Source organism: Falco punctatus, assembly GCF_963210335.1.
Source record: "Falco punctatus genome assembly, contig: scaffold_111, whole genome shotgun sequence".
NCBI classification, from domain to species: domain Eukaryota; kingdom Metazoa; phylum Chordata; class Aves; order Falconiformes; family Falconidae; genus Falco; species Falco punctatus.
The window spans coordinates 36,678-59,260 of NW_027660182.1; positions in this window are offsets into that span (position 1 = coordinate 36,678).

The window sequence follows — 22,583 nt, forward strand, 5'->3', positions numbered from 1 at the left end:
CTCCGTGCTGACTCCCAGCACACCACATTTTGGCAGTGGCAGCACAAGGGCAGGTTTTCATTTTCCACATAGAGACTGTTGAAGCTGAACTGCTGAAATGAGCTCCCCGGGTTCTTCCTTTGAACCTCTTCCCACCCTTCACACGTCCCAAGAGCTCTCATGAATCAAAGAGCCAGCAGCAAAAGCAGCCCCTGCAGATCCTCCTCGAGAAGAGCCTTCCTACTCAGAGACCAGCTCTGTAATAAACATATGGCCCCAAAAGCAGAGGGGAAGCCCCTCCAAAACACAAAGGAGTGGAGCCACTCATTAGAGGGGGCGATCAGAAAAGCTGACAGGTCTGTGTAGGGAGCACCGGGGGCCTGAAAAAATGCACCTGTCAAGCCACTACTATCATCTGAAACAGCTGGCATTTTAGAAGACAAGGCAGTAGCCACATCACAAAAAAAGAGAAGGACAACACAATCAAGAGACAGGCGCCCCAGTGGGTCCAGGAACAGGCAGGTTTGCACCTCTGCAGCCATCAGCACAAGCAGCTCCAAGTTTCAATCGAGGCTCAGAGTTGCAGGACAGACCCCCTCAAGCCGGAGCTGTCAGGCTCACTGCAGAGCGTGTTCCCCGTCACCACGTGCGTTATAGGAGCAGCTCGAGATGGTGCAGGCTGGATGCGAGCAGCCTCTCTGCCAAGGACAAAAGCAAAGACCCCAGTACGCCCTGTGTGCCTTCCTCTCACACTGGAAAGTCTTCCCAGTGCACTCTGGCACCTGATCTCATTAAAAGGGAAGAGAAAGAACAGATGGAAATGCAAAAAGAAGCAGCTGTTCAGCTGCCAACCGCTGACCCCATCCTGACTCCATCCCTCTCCTCACCGCAGCAGGAACACAACTGGCTGCTCTTGGAAGGACAGCAAGGACAGCAGGAGAGGAGGAGGATTTCAGGGGGCAATAAACAGCAGGAGCAGATGAAATTTTGGTAAATAAGGGCTCCTTCGGTCAGGAAGGAATTAACCTGCAATCGGGAAATACAACACACAAGGACTGTGCCGTGCCTGGGAACCCTCCAGTTCCTGCAAGCAGCGAGGAGTGGGGTGCTGGCTGAAACAGCCGCGATGCCCAAAGCCTTTCCAGCACGTCTCTGCCTCCAGGCACCAGCCAATGCAGGAGCAAGGTCCCAGCACACAAGCTGGGGGCCCCAGCACAGCCTGCAGGAATCTCACAGCCTGCAGTTCAGGTATTCAAGTGTTCTAGGAAGCTTCAGCACACCCAGGTGACGTTCTATAACCAGGAGCGTAAGAGAAGGTGTGTGTATCCACCATCCTGCCTTTCAAGGTGGAAGACATCCTTGCAACCTTCCCTTACAAAGCAGCATGTGGACTCCCAGGGCAACCAGGCCACAAAGAAGAAACCTTCCCAGCTGCCTTAACCAAGCCACCACCCCTTCCTCTGTCCTATAGACAGAAAAAAATAATTCCCCCCCTGCCCCACCCACCCCCCCCATGCCAGAAGCAGCACATAAGACAGACCAAGGATGACACTGAAGGTGACAAATTTGCACTCACCTAATTACAGCTCTGCCAGGGTCCAGGCAAGCTGTTTGATCTCACAGGGACTCAGCTTTTCTACCCACCAGGCAAGTCCAGCAACACTTCCTCGGGAAAAGACAAAGTCACAAGGGCCAGCAAACAGCTCCCATTCAACAGTGCTGCGAATACTATGGAGAGGCTTCTCCCTCCTCTCTCTAATGCCTGAGCAGCCCAGTATTTTGAGCAGCACACAGAATAAGCTTTCTTAGTAGAAAATGATACCAAGTTAGTCTGGTCAAAGATAGGAACAAGAAGCATTACTGACAAACCTTGTTACCCGCACCCTTACAGCATGCTGGCTAGACCAACAGATCTTGAAAACACGCACCTGTAGCAGCCCTGAAAGGCAGCGAAAACAGCATCTCAGCTCTGCGGATAGAACCCAGATGCAGATGACATTGCACAGGACAATTAAGGTAGAAGTTGATTATGCACCAGCTTTTCTCCAGCAACTGCTTACAAGCAGGGTCTTGTCCCATAGGAGGCACAAGGTGTCAGACTCCACATTTGCTGCGGGCTGACGTGCCCAGCACATCTGCAGCCGGGTCACAGCTGCCTGCCTCTCTCACCCACCCAAAACCCTTGCAGAGGGAAATGGAAGGGCACTGAGCATCCAGCCGGTACCTTCAGCCCTCGGCACCCTCTGTCACTAAAGAAAAAAAAGAACAGGGCAAGGACAATTATGCCCTGGCACCAGAACCTTCTTCCTAGAGGCAGCCCTCAGCTGAACTGCTGAGAAACAAGTACCTACAGTTTCCCTTTAGCACAGCCTCAAGGCAGATGCCTGCTTGTAACCCTCCTCCCTGGCTGCCGCTCCCACCTTTTTAACTAGGTGCTAATTTCTCCCAGACAGGCTCACAGGAACTTGCTGGGCTGCACACCAGAAGATGGCTTCAGTTTCATTTCCCTAGGACTAGAAGACAGAGATTTCCAGCCCTCTTTGGAAACTTTTTCTTTCCTGGCTGCTCTCCCCAGCACTGAGAACTCCTTTTACAAATGATAGCTCATGAAAGATACATCTGGGCTTAACCAAGCTAGCTACACCGAGCCTTCACAAGGAACGGCTGGGCGGCAAGGAGAACTGATGCATCTCCACAAGGAGCAGGTCTGGGTAACCAGCCCAGCAACGAGACTGGTCAGGCAGCCACCTCGTGAGGAACACTTCTGCATCAGCAAGGGCAGTGGCAGCTTTGCAGGCGGACTCTGAAAGGCTCCAGCTGCTGACAGAACGCAGCTCCCTGCTTCGCTGCTTTGCAAGCCCTCCCTGCCCGAGCACAGGCAGCAGCTCAGACAGCAACCTTCCCTTCAGGCAGGGCACTGGAGTCTGTAACGGCAGCTTCGGTCCCTGGGCTCAGCTTTGCTCCTCTCCACAGCTCAGAAGCTTTTCTGCCTCGGTGGGTGCACTGGTCCCTCCCTGCCCTGAACTCGAGAGGGGGCCCTGGGGAGGTCAGACCAGCACCTCCGCACTGTCAAGCTTGCTGGGCTGCATCTCTGTGCTACCCACAGTCCCTGCACAGAAGGGCAGCCCTTGTTCTAGCCTTGCTGGCAAAGTCAGCTGAAAAGCAGCTGGGGAGGAGCATTCACTTGGGAGAGCAGGATTTCTCCTTCCCAGGGAGCAGCAGTTGCAGGGCAGCAGGCAAACTGGCTGACATTTGCCAAGAGCTCTGAAGGTGCAAACCCCTCCAGAAATGCCCATCATTAGTCCTGCTAGTCTCGGCCCACAAAGCTGGTTTGTGTTTTGAGAGAGCCCAACTCTTACTACACACCCCTGTCCCTGGGAGCTAATCCCTCCTTGCCTTAACTGTCCATCTGAGCCCACAGCAGCCTTAACTGTCCATCTGAGCCCGCAGCAGCATTTCAAGGCCCAGAAACACCCGGCATGAAAGGAAAACAAAGGTCAGATCTCAAGTGCAGCCTCTCATGGGGATGCAGGCCCCACAAGAAACCTCCTCTCATTAAGGTCATCATCCAGGTAACCCTGCCACAGCTGCTCCTGCAGAGAAGCGATACAAGGGACTCCCCAGCACCCCCTCCCAAAGCCCTGCTCGGTCCCCTGGCAGGGCAAGTGCTGCTACCAGCAGGGACTCCCTGCCCTCCCAAACGCCCCCCTCAACATTCCCACTTGCCCCAAGTCTATGTACAGCTCCATCTGGCAACGCCACAGCAACAGCAGTTGTCTTTGCAGTAAAATAAAATAGGCAAGGGGTATATTTTTAGAGGAACATAAACCTGATTTTCAGTGATACTGGATAACTGCAGCTCTTACTGGCTTCAAATGGTATTTTGGGCACTACCACCTCAGAAAACTCAAGCTTTCCATATAAACAATGGAATTCACCCCCAAAACTAGTTTCCACACAGAGAAAAAAGTATTCTGGTCAGATTTAAAGAAAACCTTGTGTTGCACTTACACCAGAAATGGATGACAAGTTTCAAAGCTGTTTTTAGGAGGGCTTTGACCTGAGGAAAGGAAATAAGCAATCAGTGAGGTAACTCACTGCCGCACATGGAACCAGCTAATGTATGAAGATAACAGAGGCAAAAGATGTTGTCAGTCTCTCAAGTGGTATATCAAGTCTGGATAACATTTGGTCTGGATAAGAGAGAGTTTTAAATTCCACCTCATCCCAGGTTTGACAACACTGATTAAACCCCCCCAAATCCTACAAATTACTGATCATCAGCTCCAGCGGTGACAAAAGGAACTAGTTGTTAGACCATGTCCAGATATTTTCAGCACCATATTGTCTTCTGAATGTGGTGCCGTTTGCTCTATACCTGTCACTATGGCTATCACCAAGCGTTATTAGAAGTGAGTCAGGGACTGCACATGTGCTAGTGCAGATCCACCTTCACCGTTCCAAAGGAAACAATTCCATAATGACAGATTAGTGAGAAAGCAGGAATAAAGGCATTTTTATTTTGTATAGATATATCTGTTTTCAGAAAGGAATTCAGTTTATTAATAAAACTATTTTTGTTGAAGTTTAGCAGCAGATTGATAAAATTAGCTGGAGGGTTACTTACTTTCAAGTAGATCCGGTGTTCCACTCCCCTCCTGGCAGAAAAGAAAAGTACCTTCAGGTTTTCAAGGCACAGATTGTGTATTTCTTGTGGTATGAACTAATTTCTTTTAACATTCAGCTGCGCAACTCACCAGTTCCAAGAACTGCATGTTATAGTTTGCATTCTGAACAAAGCTAAGTACCTTCCCTTCCAGGGCTCTTTTGTCTTCTAAATGCATCCTCCTTGGTTGTATTTCATCTTACTGTGTTCTCACTGCTTCTCTATAAATGGACATATTAATCCTTAATTTTCTAGGTTTCTTGCTCCATTTGCCAAAGCAGCATTTTCCTTCTCTCAGCAGCTGCAGATGCAGATTACCACTGTGCCAGCTTCTTCCTGTCTGGAGTGGTTTGGCAAAAGGAATTAGTTCAGGAAAGTTCATAAATGTCTATTTTCTTTTCACTTCTACTACACTTCACAGCTGTCTCACTGTGCTCTTGTCACTTTTCTTTCGAGTATACTTATGAAAACCCATCACAGCAGCTAAGGTCTGCAGGGTTGGAAAGCTGACCTTCCAACACAAGGGGCAGAAATACGGGAGGCAATCTTTCTCCCATCAAATAACAGTTCCTCCACAACTCTTTTACTGTTTGGGATATCCCTGAGAAAATGCAAAACCTCAATTTTGGCTTGTTGCAGCATTCACAATGATGGAGAAAAAGCTGTCAGGATTCACTTGTCAGCAGCTTAGGCAGCTGTGGAACTTGAGGTCCATTTGAAAATGCTTCAGTTATTTGTATGCAGTAGACCTAGATGCAAGGGCATTAAAATCTGGCATGAAAGCCTGTATGAGCAGGATATGCTCTAGTCTGAAAGAAGACAGGTTTGGATTGAGATAAAATGAAACACAGACAACTAGAAAGAAGTACAAGTGCAATACTGCTGGTTGACTTCATGTTTAAAAACATGGCCCATCAGTGCAGAGAAAAACTAGTCTGTAGCATCCAATTAGAGCTGCTGCATTTTTCTAAGCTGTCCGGCTTACTCTGCATCCAGGCAAAACTGTTCACAGAAATAGTATATTCCCTTTTTTTTATGTATCACTTCAGGAGAAAAGGAAAAAAAAACCCAAACAACAAAACACGCAAAACCCCAAAACTGTTGCTATAGAGGTATCATCTATAGAGATAAAGAAGGCCTAAAATGAAGCAAGAATTCATAGAATCACCTTTCTAAATCTTCAGCTGCTCAGTCTTGAAAATATGGGGGAAGAAAACTGAAATGCATGTGAGTTAGCATGCGGTTGCATAAAGCTATCCATGAGATCAACTAGGACTCTAGGAATTTCCAAAGAAGTTGATCCCACCACATCTGCTTTCTCCCTACCTGTGAGAAAGGACATCGTGAAAATCAACCTTCAGACAGATAAGATTCCTTCCCCCTTTGAGTACTGCATCGTCACAGAGAGCCCAGCACCCCCAGAACAGCAAGAGAGATGAAGGAACCGGCACTTACTGCCACAGAGCATTTCCAGTCGGTTTGATTCTGCAGGTCAGCTACAAGCAACAGGATCCAACTCATGTTCAAAGAGCTCCAGCTCTACGTCTTATTGAACAATGGAAGTGGTGCACTCTGGAAACTCTAATTTAGATGTCCCACTATATATGCTGGTAAAAGCATATAGATAGATAGATAGATAGATAGATAGATAGATACACACACACACTGATTATTCAGACATAATCTGGGGTTTGCCTCACACCTCCTGCAATGAAGCCACTGATACTTACCTATCGTCACACATACAGGGCATTGCAAACCATCCTTGAAACAACTCATCAGCAACTAGTAGACTCTGTATTAAAACTGTAGCAGTATTAATATTTGATGTCTTCACAGCAGTAAAGATTTATTTATTTTTTAAAAAGCAGAAAAGTCTAAGAAAGCCATTATTTGTCACGGGATGATCCAAAGGCTGTTAATCTCCTGTCTATACCTTAAAGAAAGAAAAGAGGAGAAAAATCTAATTTAAACAAGTGTTATTAGGGAAAAAAAATGCAGACTGATGTTACATTAAATTATTTGGGAGGCTGAGGTATCCAGCCATGGTCTTCAGTATAAAAGAAAATTATAGGGTCTATCAACTAGAGAAGCGGTGCTCTGAGCCTATGTGCTGGCATGCTTACAGTTTTTTTAATGTCTGGCAGGATGTTTTACAAACTAAACTCAGCAAGGTGACGATTCCACCACAAGGTGCTTCAGATGGTTTTGCTAATAATTTTGATCAGCTGAAATGGAGAAAAACATAACTTCATTTATTTGGCTTTTCCAGAACCTGTCAAGTCTGAGCAGAACCATTCATTTCTCCCTTCTGCATCTCCCCCACCTTCTTCCAGAAAAGACGCACTTCAATTTTACTTTTTTTCTACAAGTATTCTGCATAATCAGCCTTTGTTCCCAAAACAAATTTCAGTCATTCTTTGTTCTCTTCCTTTGCTAGAAGGAAGTGCCATTTCTTGAGAATGTTCACTGGAGGCTGGTACTGCTACTGCTGCAAACATGGAAGTGCTAACCACCATCTATTGGCTTTTCTTTTAAGAGCCTTTTAACCAACTTTGTTAATGGACTGAATGCAATTTAGGTATGGAACTTGGCTAAAATGTAGCTTCAATTGGCTATTAAAATTTAAGAGCCAACTAAGATAGCTAATTACAAAAAAAGCTCCAGTGATAATCTTAGGAAGAATTAGTAATAGCAAATGACAGGCTGTCTAGTCTTATTCCCAAAGGGAAAGAAACTCTTAACTAAGAAGTCAACCAGACAACGTGCAGAAAACCTAATTGCATTACTCTTATTATGGCATCCCAAATCTGGCAGCTCACTAGGATAAAACAGTGAGTAAAGTCTGTCAAACTACTCAGGAAAGCAACTGACCCTTCTTAATGCTAGCTGTAACAGACATCGGGAATTACGTTAATATTTTGTATTAACTTATTCCTGTAAAAATTAGCAAAGCAGCACCATCTAAAAAATATCTTATACCCATCCTGAATTTGATTCTCTCGCCAGATATTTTAGATTAAGGAAAAAAAAATAGAAACAATGTCTGCAAAGCGTTCAAGCACTAAAAGAAGCATTCTGTGCTTCGTTATCAATAGCCTCATGACACCATCAGCTGAAGTGCCGACTAGTTCTCCTGTGAAGATTTATCATGTATAGTGGCCACTTTGAAACATAGGTAGCGGAGTCTTTAACATTCCCTACTCAAGAGTCTCCCTGCTGTGCTGTAAATGTCAGTCCGTTTTTTTCACGGCTGTGCGCACAGGTTGGAAACAGCAGGAGAGCTTGGGAGTATGACTGCAATACCAGTAAGGACACTTGTCTTCACGGCACTGCTCAAGTGGCTCTGGGAATGCAAGACCCTGCTGTTCTCTAATATTTACACACACCTGCAGTCACCAAGAGCTGTAAATGCAGTCTAAAGGCAGCTTGCTTCTTTTGTGTTGGGGGCTTTACTTTCAAACAGGGATGGCAACAAAATCCTACCGTTTCCCTATCCCTGTTCTGCAAAACAACACACACGTGTGCAAGCACATACAGTATGCGGTATGTACAGTAGTACTGCAGGGATTGTCACAGCCTTCCACTTCGCTTATCCTGACCATCCCACGCTTTAAAACATCATTGCAGGTCACAGTGAGCCAAAGGCGTTCTTGCTTGCCACGACTGTAGCTTTGCAGTCTCTTGTGAGCAAAGGCAAGCCCTGAAACAACATTCACCTAGGATGGAAAGCACCCTTTTTCTTCGCAGAACACTTGTCAGTACAAACTTTTTCCAGGACTTTTTTGGGGTGGGAAGAGGCAGGGGTGGCTTACGAAATCTGCACCTCAGAACATTCTTTTCAAATATATGGAAATGTCTGTGTTTCCTGCATTTGGCTTTGGCAGTCTCAAAAGAAAACACACTCCTTGTAAACTTCAAAATAAAGACAGAAAGTTTACTGGTAAATAAGTTACTAAAACAACTGAAATGTCAAACAACTAAAGTACAAAAGAATGACATTAACTTTGAGTATGCAAGACAGCAAGAGAATACAATATGCTTTCCTGACAACAGTTCTTCGGAATAGTGTAACATACTTTTTGAACAAAATAATTAAATGAAGTCATTAAAATGATAGTTTGGTTTGAGGAGTTTTAAATATGAGAGAGGCTTTAGCAGTCCTGTTTTGCATCTGAAAAGAAAAGCATGCTATGCTTAAAGTCACCAGCCACACTTTGCTGATTGAGTCTGTATAGCAGTCAGAGTAGAAATGAACTTTTAAATATGTTATTCCAGTTTTATTTCAAAACAATGGATTCCCTTGTTTTCAAAACATTACCTCAGCATTCATTCAACATTTTATGCTACAACATATTTATTTCAGTAGCGATTCAGACATAAAATCAAGCAAGCATAGCACTGGGCATCCACACAAATACACCACCCACTGGCTCATATGCATTCGTTTTGGTTTGCCGCACTTCATAAAGCAGTCTCCCTGATAAGAATAATGTTCATGCCCTAACTTTTTTTTTTTTTTTTTTTTTTTGCAGTATCTAAATGTAAAGTAGTGGTATTTCACACCAAAATTAAACACTGCATTTTTTTACTTACAACTCTGAAAACAAGACTCAAAGCCAGGCAAGGAAGTACTTTTAAGAAAGGTTTTGGAAGGTTACATGCTTCTCAACTATGCAAAAAAGGTAAACCATTATTTTGTTATGAGAAGCACATGCAAGTCAAGCTTTCACTGGAACTAGACACTTTACAAAATTATTAATGATTACAACTTTTCACTAACATAAAAAGAAAACCTGAGGGGGCAGTTGAGAATGGACCTTGGATTTTGGTTTGTTCTTTTCTTTTCCCTGGGCTCTATGTCTGAAATGCTGGTCTCCTCCTTTCCAGAGAAAATCTGAATAATTAGAAAAGTGACACAAACACAAATACTATGAAAAAAATAACTAACATTCACTACTGAGAGAGAGGGGGGTTAAGAGATAGGGTAAAGTTTAACGATTACGATAGTCTGCTTAGCTGTTTAGGGTAATAATAGTCTGCTTAGCTGTTTGCCAGATCTTACATGGTTTGCTTGGGTGTTGTGATAAGGTATACGGGAGTAAAGAGCCTTATGACCATGTAAGTCCAGCTTTATGACCATATAAGTCAAAAGAACAATTACAACCTTGCAAGAACAAGCCAAAGCTGGTTCTGCGGTTTGGACAAAAACCAGGACGCTACTGAGCCTGCGCCAGATGTGGGGGTAACTAGCAAGACTCACCTGCCTTCATCCTCAGGACCCCTGACGACCACCACCAGGGGACACTGCGCAAACTCAGTCGAGAAAAAAATACGGAAATGGCTCGCAGAACTAATTTTAATACGAAGCGGGGATAGGTAATGCATATGTATAGGCGTATTGCATCATATTATGAATATGTAATGAGATGCCTTATAAAAACAGAGCAAGTTTTCGTGTCAGGCGCGCACGGTTTTGGCGGGACTACCCCCCGTGCTGCGCAGCGCTGAATAAACATACCTACTTCACAATCTTACTGATTGTGGAGTCTGCTTTCCACACATCAATACCATCCTATTTTTGAAGCATCCCTTTGTTGGTATTGTACTAAAACAAGTTCCGGTGAAGAAACTGCTAGCATGAACATCAGTGAAGGAGGAAAAGGTGTCTCAAAGAAAGATGTCTGATGGGATTTTGCACTCATCATAAAGTTAGCTGTTTTAAAAAAGGTCATCCACAGAATGGCTTGGGTTGGAAGGGACCTTAAAGATCATCCAGTTCCAACCCCCCTGCCATGGGCAAGGACACCTTCCACTAGACCGGGTTGCTCCAAGCCCCACCCAGCCTGGCCTTGAGCACTGCCAGGGATGGGGCATCCGCATTAAATTTTACTGAAGAGCTTATTTGGGAGCTTCCTATGCCACAGTATTCTTCATCACAGTTTCTCTTGCAAAAGAGAACTTGCAAAAAAAAACCTGTTACGCAATTCATCATTTAGAACTCAGTATTTTTTGGTCTTTGAGCACTTCTGGAAATTTGTATAACCCTGATGACCAAAAGTCTTCGTTTTTACTACCTAGTTGTGTACTGTTTTGATGAGCAATTTGGTTTAGCATATTAGAGCATTTGGTTTGGAACTAGAAATGGATTCTAACTTTAGACTGAAAAGCACAACCTTGCTTACAGATACTCTTCAACACTAGTTGAGAACAGTATTTAAAAACGCTTACCTTAGCCACATAGGCTTCAACTCTGTTTCTTGATGGTAACGTATTCACGGGTGGGGTTAGGAAGCTTCCTCCTAGATTTAGACTTCTATTCAGTGCCAGATTGTTGCTAATATGTCCCAGTTCAGTTGAATACAGAACTGGACCACTGACAGCGCTGCTTGCAATTAAAGGTTTGCTTCTATGGCACTCCCGAAGGAGCTTAGCGTTGGCTTCTGCTCGTCTCTCATTAGCTCTGAAACATTCAGAAGCATACAAAGAATTATCTTTGGTAATAACACTTCCGCAAAGCTACCCTCCAGGTCTTTGACTATTATTTGACTTCTGAAAGTGGAAGGGATTAAGAGAGTCCAAAAAAACCGTCCATAATTTGATCTGAGGTTTTTTGAAGAGCCTAGTTCTAGGTAGCCACACTACCTGCAAGAAGCAGCAAGAGTTAACCAATACTTTGGACTTCTCAGCATTAAGGCCTCAAAGCAGTCTGTGCACACCGTGTGTTTACATAGCTCTTCCTGAAAGGTACATCACCTGCATAAGAACTCTGGGCTACCCTTCCTTTCCCAAAGAAAGCTGAAACCTATGACATGCGGCTAAAATGGAAGCCAAAAGATTTTTGTTGCTGCTTCGCAGCATCAAATGCCACTCTCTGAAGGGCCTATCCTTATTCAAGCAGTAAAGGACACGACATTATCTTTTCTGCCATACTTAGAGTAAGAAGAGGAGATTAGAGACTGGCAAAAAGGCTGCCTGTTAAAACAAACTCAACTTCAAAAATATCCTATTAATGCCCATGATCGGTGGTGTTACTGCTGGAACACTGAAGAGAAATGAAGATAGTTCCAATGAACAGGGGGGAGCCTTAAGGTACTTTCATCACAAATATGCTATCTTACGCATAATGCTGACCAGATGTAGAAAAGGTATTTAACGAAGAAAACTGCTTGAGGAAGAAGTAGTATCTTATTATCACCCCAAAAATGCATGGACTTACCCTTCTAGTTTATTTCCTAGGCATCTTCCATTTTTAACTTCCTCCAGGTACAGGTCTTTGTACTTTTCCGCTTCTGCCTGTGCGGATTCTTTTTGAAAAATACTGTCTCGTTGGGTATTTTTTATCCTGTCCAATTCACGTTCGAGGTCTCCAATTCTGTGTTCTAGCTGGTTTGTCAGCAAAGCATGACGACTGGCTCTGATTTGTTCTAATCTGTCCTGGGAGGCTGCCTGCATCTGAAGTAGATACACACTTTCAACCACCGCAAAGAAAAAGAGAACTCTCCTCGCCAGTCAATTGCGTGTACCCAATTTCAAGGGCCCAGCTCTATTCAGCGAGGCAACTGTGCCTCCTCACTGCCATCAGCGACCAGGGCAGAACCCTGGAACTACCACACTAAATGATTCTTTTCATTCAGAAAGAACCCCCATCTTAGCACTATTACTCATCAAAGCTACTGATGAAGGAACACTATCTCTGTAGGACAGGGCATAGCATTCCTCAAAGAAATCATGGAGATGCCGCACCCCCAGCCCCCACCCTGCAGCTTTGGTGACTTCTTTTCTGAGCGTTGCCCCTTGTGCAATGACTAAGGAAGATGTGTATGCCTGGCTGTGACAACTCTAAGTTGCAATACCCATTCAAGGATAAACAATGAGAACAGACCAGTGGACAGTGATACCCCTCCAAGAACTGCAAAATGAAAATCTACCTTGGCAAGTTTTTGATTCAGGGCCTGCAGGCACACTGCACGCACATGAAAGCATCTTGCCCAACCATATTCCCTTCTCCCACTGCCCTTCAGGAAAAACAGAAGTACAGCGTAACACATGGAATCAGGCACCACCCCCCGCCCCTAAAAATGACAACCAAAACAGAAGTCTGTAACAGACACACATAAGAAATTAACTTACCTGCAAAATCAGATTGACTTCTTGCAGTTTTTGTCTTATTTCTTGTTCAGCTCACTCTTCCACCTCTTTTGTATTGTTCTATTTGGCTGCGATCCACCGTGTTAGTCTCCATATGGTGTTTGAGATTAGCCACCTCTTCTTTCAGCTGGCTTTTGCTCTTTTCCAGTTTTTCATGGCTCCCACGCATGGTGGACAACTCTCGCAAATCATGATTTTGTGCTTCTAGCTGCATGCCTTTTTTAGACTATCTCCAGCTGCTGTGAAAGTTCATCAACCTGTAGACAGGAAAGGGGAAAAAAACAGGGAACTCACAGAGATCTAAAATTAGTCAAATCTGTGAAAATTGGTACAGGAGTTGGCCATCAAGACTATTTATTTACCATCTGCTGATTCAGTGTTAAAACAAAAGCGAAACCAGGCTCTTCTTTTAAAACAAGAACAGCTTTCACATCATTTCTGACAGCATTCCTCAGGTTCCCATCCTTCCTCAGTTCTGCAGTGGGTCACAGACCAAGAGGTACCAAACCAGCGGCATTACACCCGCAGGGCTAGGCTGAAAAGCACTAGGGCTATTCTTCTGCGAGATGTTCATACGATCATAGGAAATCAAACACACCCATACCCAGTTACATCACAGCCACATTCTGGTTTCATCAGAAAAAAACCCCATGTATCATGCTTCAGAGGAACTGTCACATGCTGTCACACGGTCAAAGCTTCGTCACAGAACTGACAAGACAAGAAACGGATACCCTTTCCTTCCATTACGCTAACAGATCTGGAAGTAGTAGTTCAGAACACCGCTTTTACAGCAGTGGTGGCAGAAGACAGTCTCTTTAGGTCAAAGCTACAGTTTGTTTTCAAAAGATTTCCAGGAAATATCAGAGTTCCCATAGGTCCCAATGGTCAACTACAGCTCTATCCCCTTCTTTCCCCCTCCAGAAACATCCATCGTCTATACCTATTAACCATAAAACATGATATCCCATCATCTTTTATTTTTAAAAAGAGGGGGAAACCACCAGAGTCAACACTTGAAAGTCTCTAAAATACGTAGAAACTTTACACTTATTTAAAATTGCCCAAACGTAATTCCATTCCCTGTCATTCAAAATAACTCTTCCAACAGGAACACAAATATGCTGCTAACCTGTGAACTACAAGTGAGCCACTGTCAAGGCAGTTGACTCGTTCTACAATAATATCTTCTAAAAAGGAGCATAACTTTGAAACACAGCTATCTCAGTAATGAGCGGAGAAGCAGCTAAAAGGTTCCATGCTACCGAACAGCCAGAGCAACCTCAAAAGCATTTGTGGGTCTCCATGACAAGGGAAAGACGGACCGAGTCAGCTACTAGTAAGCAACAAGTTACAGGGTTTTTTCCGCATCACCTCACACTGCATCGTTCCCTGGGAAGCAAAGACACCATTCCGAAAAGCAAACCCCCACCTGCCTCCTGCTCAACTCGTGCCCGAGACAGGCTTCAGGGGGTGACCTTGGGCAAGGCCAACTGCACAGAGTTGTTCCGAGTGATGGTGGCGTTACTCCCCTCTCTTCCGAGAGGGAATGCATCCGTCGGAGCCCGACGATGCTGCCACGGCCTCAAGCTGCAGCCAGGCCTGTGCTGGGCCTTCACTGCTCTCAGCCCTGGCCCTCACCCATGGACGTGACGTCCCAGTAGGACTGCAGACCTGCCCATCCCTATGGACCGGCCTGGTGATCTGCACTCTTGGAGGACTCTGCTTACTGTCCCCAGAACTGTCCCCAGAACTCTTCTGCTCTTCTTGGTGAGGGCCTGTGGGGCTGATCCCTGGCCTGTGTGGTCACAGACCCTGCCAGCCTTGCTGTGGCTCTTGCTTTGCCCTTCCTCTGCAGGACAGCCTACCCCTGATGTGCCCTCGCAGATACTGCTGTGTACGTAACACTTCCATCTTTACCCCTAAGAGCTACATCGGTATTACAGTCGCCTACTACTGTGACCATAGAAGGAACATCAAAAACCAGCCAAATAATTTCAGAAATACAGCCAAGAAAAAAGTAGTCAAAATCAACAACATGAAAAGAAGTATAAAGAAAGAACAAAGGTTACAAAAGAAAAACCACCACAATAACCCAAACAAAATAAAGCTCACCTTTGTTCTTAATCTGCCAATTTCATTGACCATTTCAGAATACCTGTTCTTCGCTTCTCCCTGCAAATTCAGCTGGGACAGTCCCCCTCTCGCCTCATACACCCTTAGCTCCTTCGTAGCTCTGCTCAGCAGCCTCTTCAACCTGCACAGCAAAATAGTCATGAAAACAATGAAGCAAAGGAACAGAACTGGACTTTTTCACATACTCTCATGTAAACAGCACAGACACAGCTTGCTTTATCTTTAATGTACTTGACACACCAGGAATTACCAGGAAAAAACAGTATTCCTGTGCCACATACACTTGGAGAGTCCAGATTTCACCTGAAAAGAGGAATGAAAGACTCCCTTTTTCCCAGGAGAACTGCAGGGCAACCTGCATCTGCAGTTGTTTTGGCAGCTATTGAAAACCAGGGGCTGGTGTACAGAAGTACCTTCCAAGAACTAACGCGAGGCTGGCATCTGCTCACAGTTAGGTACACCTATTTTTACACTAAAGTTTAATAAAACATGACTCCTACGCAGGGATACCTCTTCACCACGCTAAAAAGCCGTACCTCTTACACCTTTCTGCAGATCGAGGTTTCTTTTCATTTCTTGGGCCAGACGTAGTTCAACTGGGCGTTTCAACTCTACCAGCTTCTTCACTTCCTTTCTTTCACTCTCGCACTTTCAAAAGAGAAAAGAAAGATGTATCACACACACAGAGCACAGGAAAAATACCTACGTACAGTCTGTGCATCTAGCGCTCTCCACAGAGAAGCTGCTGGACATCTATATCTGTTAGCCACGTTCCACAGAATGCCATGGGACGGAATTCCTGAGGCTATTCCATCCATCCCTTCAGGTTTCACATCAAACAGACCAATATGTAACTACAGAAACAGATGCCCTCGCCTGAAGCAAAGGCCATCCTCTTCTAGACATAACAGGTGGAAAAGATGCTGGAGAACACTTTTGGCAGTGCCTCTGCTCATAGTAGGGATTACGTAGGTATGCACTTCATGGGAGAACATCGATCCATCCAAAGCTTTCATGGGATCTTCCACCAACCAGCAGGCAGGGGCTTGTGGAGGAACCTGATCTTTTGGAGTTCTTCAACATTTTATTCCCCTCGGCCATTACCTCCACCTCTTCTGTGTGGGCATTTACTTAGCCACATGCTGGTTTTCCTCCTCTTGGTGTTTTCTCAGCCACACCAGAGGAGAGCTGGCAGCTGTTTTGACTTTGTTCTTCCATTTTCCCTCTACAGAAAAGGAGAAAAGGGGAAGGCTGCCCCTTGGCAACTGGCAGGCGCTGCTTGTTTCCCAAGCACTCGTTCATTTACCCAGCATTCCTTCAGTATGTTTTTCTGCAAGGCTTTTAAGCTCCCGCTACACTGAAAACATACAGCAGCTCCTCCATACACGCACTGGAAACATAAACCTGCCTAGAAACCAAGGGGTCAGAAGATGACCACACAAAATCCAAGGAAGAACTGGGAACTGTGGCCTTGCTCGATGTGCTCAACTGATAGCAAACCACACTGGGAACTCTTCCCAACAGAGCCACTCCAGAACTTACACAAAGATACCCATCTAGCTTTTATTTGCTTCCTCCGTGACCCCCAAATGATAAGGTACTCGCAGCCTGAATGGCAGGGATAACAGAAAGCAATGATATGTAAGAACCTGACCAGAAGGTGCATGTGGTTCTCCTGGGTATTGGCCCAGTGCCTGGAGAATTTTCTGGGCTCACCTGTTGCAACAGTTCAGCCTTCTCCTCATCCGGCTGAGCAATGCACTCTTCAAGGTGGGATCTTGACTTCAAGTGCTCCTCCCACCTGCTGTGCAAGTCCTTGGATGTCAGAGCCAGCATGTTCTGCTTCTGCGTCTGTGAAAGCAACAGTGGCAGAAGAAAAAGTAAGGTGGCCGGAAAAGACAAGAGCGCAGGAGAATGCAGTAACTTACACAGAAACAGGCCTAAGCTCTCCTCCACCCATCCAAGACCTATGGCCAAGGTTGATGTGGAGTGTAAAACACACCTTAGGAACCATAACCAAGAACAGCAGCTGGAGCTGGTGGGAAGAAGGAATACTCTAGAAGCGACAGGATGAGGTTACAACTTTGGGGGATAAGATGACATGCACACACACACACAAAATCACCCTACAGCTTTCCTGCAAAGCTCCTCTGGTTCCCTCTATACTTCAGTTTTCGTAAGAACACTGCAAAAGGTGGTGCAAAAGGACAACATTCGCTCCTACTTTCAACAGCTACACTCAGATTTATTCATATAGTTACAGACATTAAGTACCTTAGTTTTCAACTTTCTTTCCAACTCCTTTTGCAAGCGCAGCTTGTCTCTCTCCAGGTCACTGTGGTAGCGTGTAGTAACTTCAAGTGAAGCTTCTGGCATAGATTGCTTTTTAGGTACATCAGCAAGCTCCTGCTGCAGTTGTCCAAGCATGCCCTAACGAAACAGTAAAATGAGCATGAAGAAAGTTCTAAGAACATGAAATACGCCTTTAACTTATTTTATTATACAATTAGACCTGTCTAGATTGAACCCAAAAGTATGAAATTTTGCCTGCCAGCAGCAGGCATCTGCGCAGATGATGACCTCTCGTCATCTTTCTCAGCTGAGAACCTTTGACTATCAGCAGCTGTTCATGAGGATTTCTGTTTCCTAACACATAAAAAAGGCTCAGGTATTGTTCTTCCTTGAACAATACACAGGAACACACTGCCATCAGGTATTTTTTTCCTAACAAAACCCAAAGAAATCTGTTGTGATCTAAGAGCCACAGTCTGACTGCAAATATTACTCTGGTGACTGAAGGCAGGACTTTGTGTTAGATTGTTCTTTCTTCTGTTTCTTCACTATACAAATACAATTAAATGAATACAAATATCTGAAAGCTCCTTTGAGATACACTTTAAGGGTATGCTGAATCACATCCTCTTGTAGTCTTCTTACTCAGCTCGTTTTAGAAGTACTGATAGATTAGGTTTACAAAAATCTGCACAGCTCATATATATGTATAGCTATATACATATACACACACACACTCTCTCACATGATCTTCAAAAGGAACCCATTATTTTGGTAGTAAGAATACAAAGCAAGTCACAGTTTACAATGATTGACAGTACTGCTGGAGTGTGGCTACACATCATAAAAGAGAAAGCTTAAGGTCACTGTCTGACATGAACTTTGAGGAACAGGCAGGCCCCTCAGAACCCTCAAAACACACACAGAAATCAACAGCTGGACATTACTAATACTCTTCAATCTTGATAGCAGCTTACAGAGAACCTATTTTTTCCCCTCTATAGAAGCTTCATATAAATCTATCCCCAACCACTTCACTTCTCTGTACCTTCATTTCTCAGCCCTCGTGTATTGGATGGTTCCTCCTTTTATACCACTCTCATTCATGTCATCAGTGCAATACTTACATCAAAACCATCAAATACTTAAGACTATTCTATAGGGCATAACATGGACTAAGGAAAATAGATGAAAAAAAGTTCTAGAGAAGAATCACCTTTCTTGATCAAAGCTTAGACTTGGATACCTTTTTTCTGTTCTCTGCTTAGATCTGAGGACTAATATCCCCATTGCCAAAACTTTCCGCAATTCCGAGAGAAACATAACAAACCAGAACAAATCAGTATTCTTTGGTCCCATGCATATAACTTACACCGGATATATTGTAGGAACAAACTAATTTCAAGAATGGACAAACTTTAAATTGTTCTTTCTACGCATATACTTTACCTGTCTTTCTACTACGTCAGTCTCATATTTAAAGACTTGTTCCCTTAAATCAGTGCACTTGGCATTTAAATCCTTGTTTCGCTCTTCTATTAGATAAACTTGCTTTTCCCTATCAGCTCTAAGTTTGCTGAAAATGTCATTAAAACAGTGCTGCACATAATCCACCATTTTTTCTTTCATGATCCTCTTGTTCTGCATCTCTTCCCATTGCTGATGGAGTAAAAAGGTTTTCACCCTGGAGCTGGGCCAATCGCTCCTGCAAGGACTCCTGTTTTATTACAAGTTTGCTTACTGGATCTTTCTCAAGTTGTCGAGCATGATCACATTCCTTTGCCCGACCCTGGCCTTGACTTAATTCTTTTTTGCCATTTCTAAAAGCAAAGCTTTTTCTCTGAGCATTTGCTTCAACTGGTGAAGCTCATTTTCTAGCCTATTAGCTTTGCTTTTAGCTTTACACAGCTGCAGAGACAAGCTCTTGTTGGTTTCTTGCACGTCAGAGAGGTCACGATGGAGCTCGACTTGCAAGCAAAGGCATTCATCACGTTCTCTGTGAAATCTTCGTTCAGTGCAGGAGCGGGCTGCAAACTAGGACCATGATGGCAATCAGTTAGCTGAGGGGGATGAGCTCGAGCTTGTCTAGACAACAATTAACATGATGAGGCATGTTTACAGAGCACAGGGGGGTGGGAGACGGATGGCGCCAAGGATGGCGCCAAGGAAAGGTAACACCTTGCAGTTAATTGATGGTAGTTAACCACCAATCGGGGATTGCCTAGTATGCAAGGCTTAGCTTCAAGAACCAATCTGTTTAAAACGCGCAGCTTCTGAAAGTCTATAAAACCTCGTGCTTCTGTACAATAAATTGACATTTGCTTGCATCAAGCTGCGTCCCGTCTCTTCATTCGCCGCAAATTGGTGACCCCGACGTGATGCGTTTAAGGATCTGACGTGAAGGGCTCTCGAATCGCCTATCTGAGCGACATGCAGCGAATCCCGCAGAACTTTGACTGATCTGCTGAAAGGAAGCAGGAGCCAGCCTGAAATCCCTCCGGAGTTGAGAGGTGAGCTGTGGGAAATCCGTAATGGGGAATCAGGCTTCGTCCCCAGAAAGAGACGTATATGGAGTCATGAAGGGTCTTCTAGTCAGATCCGGGAGTCCGTGCCTCAGTTTCCTCTAATGGTGACCCCTATGGTGGTGTTCCAAAGCCTTGGAAGAATACGGACGGAAAAAAGACAGCTCGTGGAAGAGGGCTGCGTTCCGGAGGAGACGGCTTGGCTGAACGATCGTCTTGCTGTCTGGACCAGGCGGACAACCTAAACCCCGAGGATAACACCTGTACTCATCGAGACAGGTGAGCAGCCAAGAAACTTTAGAGACTTTGAAAGAATGAAAGTGTGCACATACAGCAGCCAATTGTATGATGCTGCCGCGGAGGGGAACTCCGTGTCGGGAATGCATTTAGCATCTTGGTGGCAAATTCTGACTACTCTTTGCCAAGTGTGGACTAATTCTACTAACGGTGCTAAACCAGAGGAAGCTGTAAATTCCACCGACAGCACGACTCTTCTCAAGACACAGTCAGCGATGGCGATTCCGTCCACACCTCCTCTGCCCCCAAAGCTTCTGTCACTGATTGCAGCGACCCTTACAACACAGGACCAAGCACGGGAACAGGGCAACTCGGACAATGATTCCATTGACACTGATAAACCTTTTGATCCAGGTCCTATAGATCTGGAAAAGGAGCCAGACCTTTCCCCCACCCCCTTGTCTCTCCTGATGCATTGATTGTATTTTTGGGGAGGGTGAAAGGGAGTCTGAGGGACTGGTGGCAGGAATGCAAGTGGGAAACACTTAAGTGATGGGATTTGGGAGTCGCTATGGCATGTTTAGTATTTTGTCAGACAAATCAACCTGCAGAGTGGCAGCCTGTGCAATACAAGGCTGTTAAAGAGTTAAGCAAAGCAGTGCGGGAAGGGAGGATTCATAATACATTTGCTATGTTCCTTCTTGAAGTGATGGCAGAACCTTATACACTCACACTGCATGATTGGAAGTTATTGCTTTGTATGGTACTAACTGATACAGTATATGATGTGGTTATTTGATTTTTGTGAGCTATGTGTAGTGGCCTTGATTGAAAACCTTAATCGGGGAATTGCTGTTAACTATGAGCAGTTGGCTGGAGCAATTAGTTGTGCCGATTCTGTGACTCAGGCAAGGTATCCCAGGGACAACTGTTTGCAAATGAATGAGACGGCTATTAAGGCAGTCCGGATGCGGGAGTCTTGCCACAGTGTTGCGGGGTCCTAGAGAGTCACTAACTGTAATACTAACTTTTGGCTTCAGAATATTTTGCAACAAGTCGAACATCAGGAAGCTCAAGGGTTGCTTTTAAAACAACTAGCTGTGATAATGCCAATGAAAATTGTAAATGGGCAACTTTCACAATCGCAACCCCAACATGTGTCAAATGATTGTAACGCGGAACTCACAGCAGACTGTAATTCTGAGGCCGAGTTCTGGAATGCAGCATAACAGATTTTTGCTTCTCTAATCTCTTCTGTAAGAATAGTACACGCTCTTAACTTGCTTAGTAAATTAGGCTGCTAGCTTGCTAAACAAAGTAATACTACAAATACTGTTCTTTTTTTTCTGGCTTATTAACAGATGTTGATCCTGTCCATCATATGTTGCTACAGAACCGAGGTGCTATTGATTTTTATTATTAGCACAGGGACACAAGTGTGAAGACTTTGATAGGATGTGTTACGTGAATCTGAGTGACCACTGTGAATTAATTTACAAAAGTATACAAAACTCAAAAGCCTTAAAACAAAGATCTGCAACAGAGCCAGGGGCGGGATGCCTTTGGTCTCTTCTCACGGCTGGGAAACTTTGGGCCATGACTCAAAAGTATTACAGGATTTATTATAATTACCTTTAACCACCTTATTGATGTTTGCCTTATGTCTCCCATGCTTTTTTTTTCTGTATTCAGTGTTTAGTTGATTGTAACATAAATCAGGTCATGGTCACCCAGCTACACACCCCCTTTGCCTCCTCGCAATTAAGCAAAAAAGAGGATAGAGAATGTCTGAAGAGAGAGATAGGAGAGGAAACTGGAGAATATTTGACCTAACAAGAGATGAGAGAACAGCTAGGTATTGTGAAGGAGAATAGGAAAGATAAACATGGTTATCTAGTGTTTAATAGGTGTCTGCATGCTTGTAGAGATATATAGCTATGTAACTGCATGAATGATTCCTGCCCTGAGCCTGGTGGAGCATACAGCTGCGGGTTTGTGTCCGGGCTCAGAGATGTAAATAGGGGCTTCTCTGTTATGGTAAAAGTGTTTCTCTTTGCATAAAAAAGAGAGGGAATGAAGGGAATGACCCCAGACGTATGTTCAGAGAAGGCATGCTATGTTTCGAACTTTTTGACTGAACCAGTTCTTGTTTGGTGTGCCCTTCCACCTATGTATAATGTTAATCCAAAAGAAGATGATACTGTTTACACTTTGAATGTCGATCATTGTCTTTCTGTAGATGCTATATGTAGTAGGAGGCTGTGATGGGAACGTGTCGCAGCGGTTCTTCTCTTATCCGGAGTAACAGCAGGGAAAGCATTAAAGAGTTAAATCACCTTGTTTGGTAGGCAGTTCAGAATGTGAGTCAAAATTGCCACTGCTTTTTGTTGTTGGTTCAAGGACATGGCTGTGAGGATTTTGATGGTATGTGCTGCGTGGATTTTAGGTGCCCCATTGCAGCAACATGTTATCAAAATCTGAGAAAATTTCAGCCTTTTTGGCATCCATTCACTCAATTGGCAGTATTGTTTGCTATTACCTTGGTTGCTGTCATGTTTGCAAGGGCCCTGCAGAACATGGCAAACCTGGTACTAGCTGTT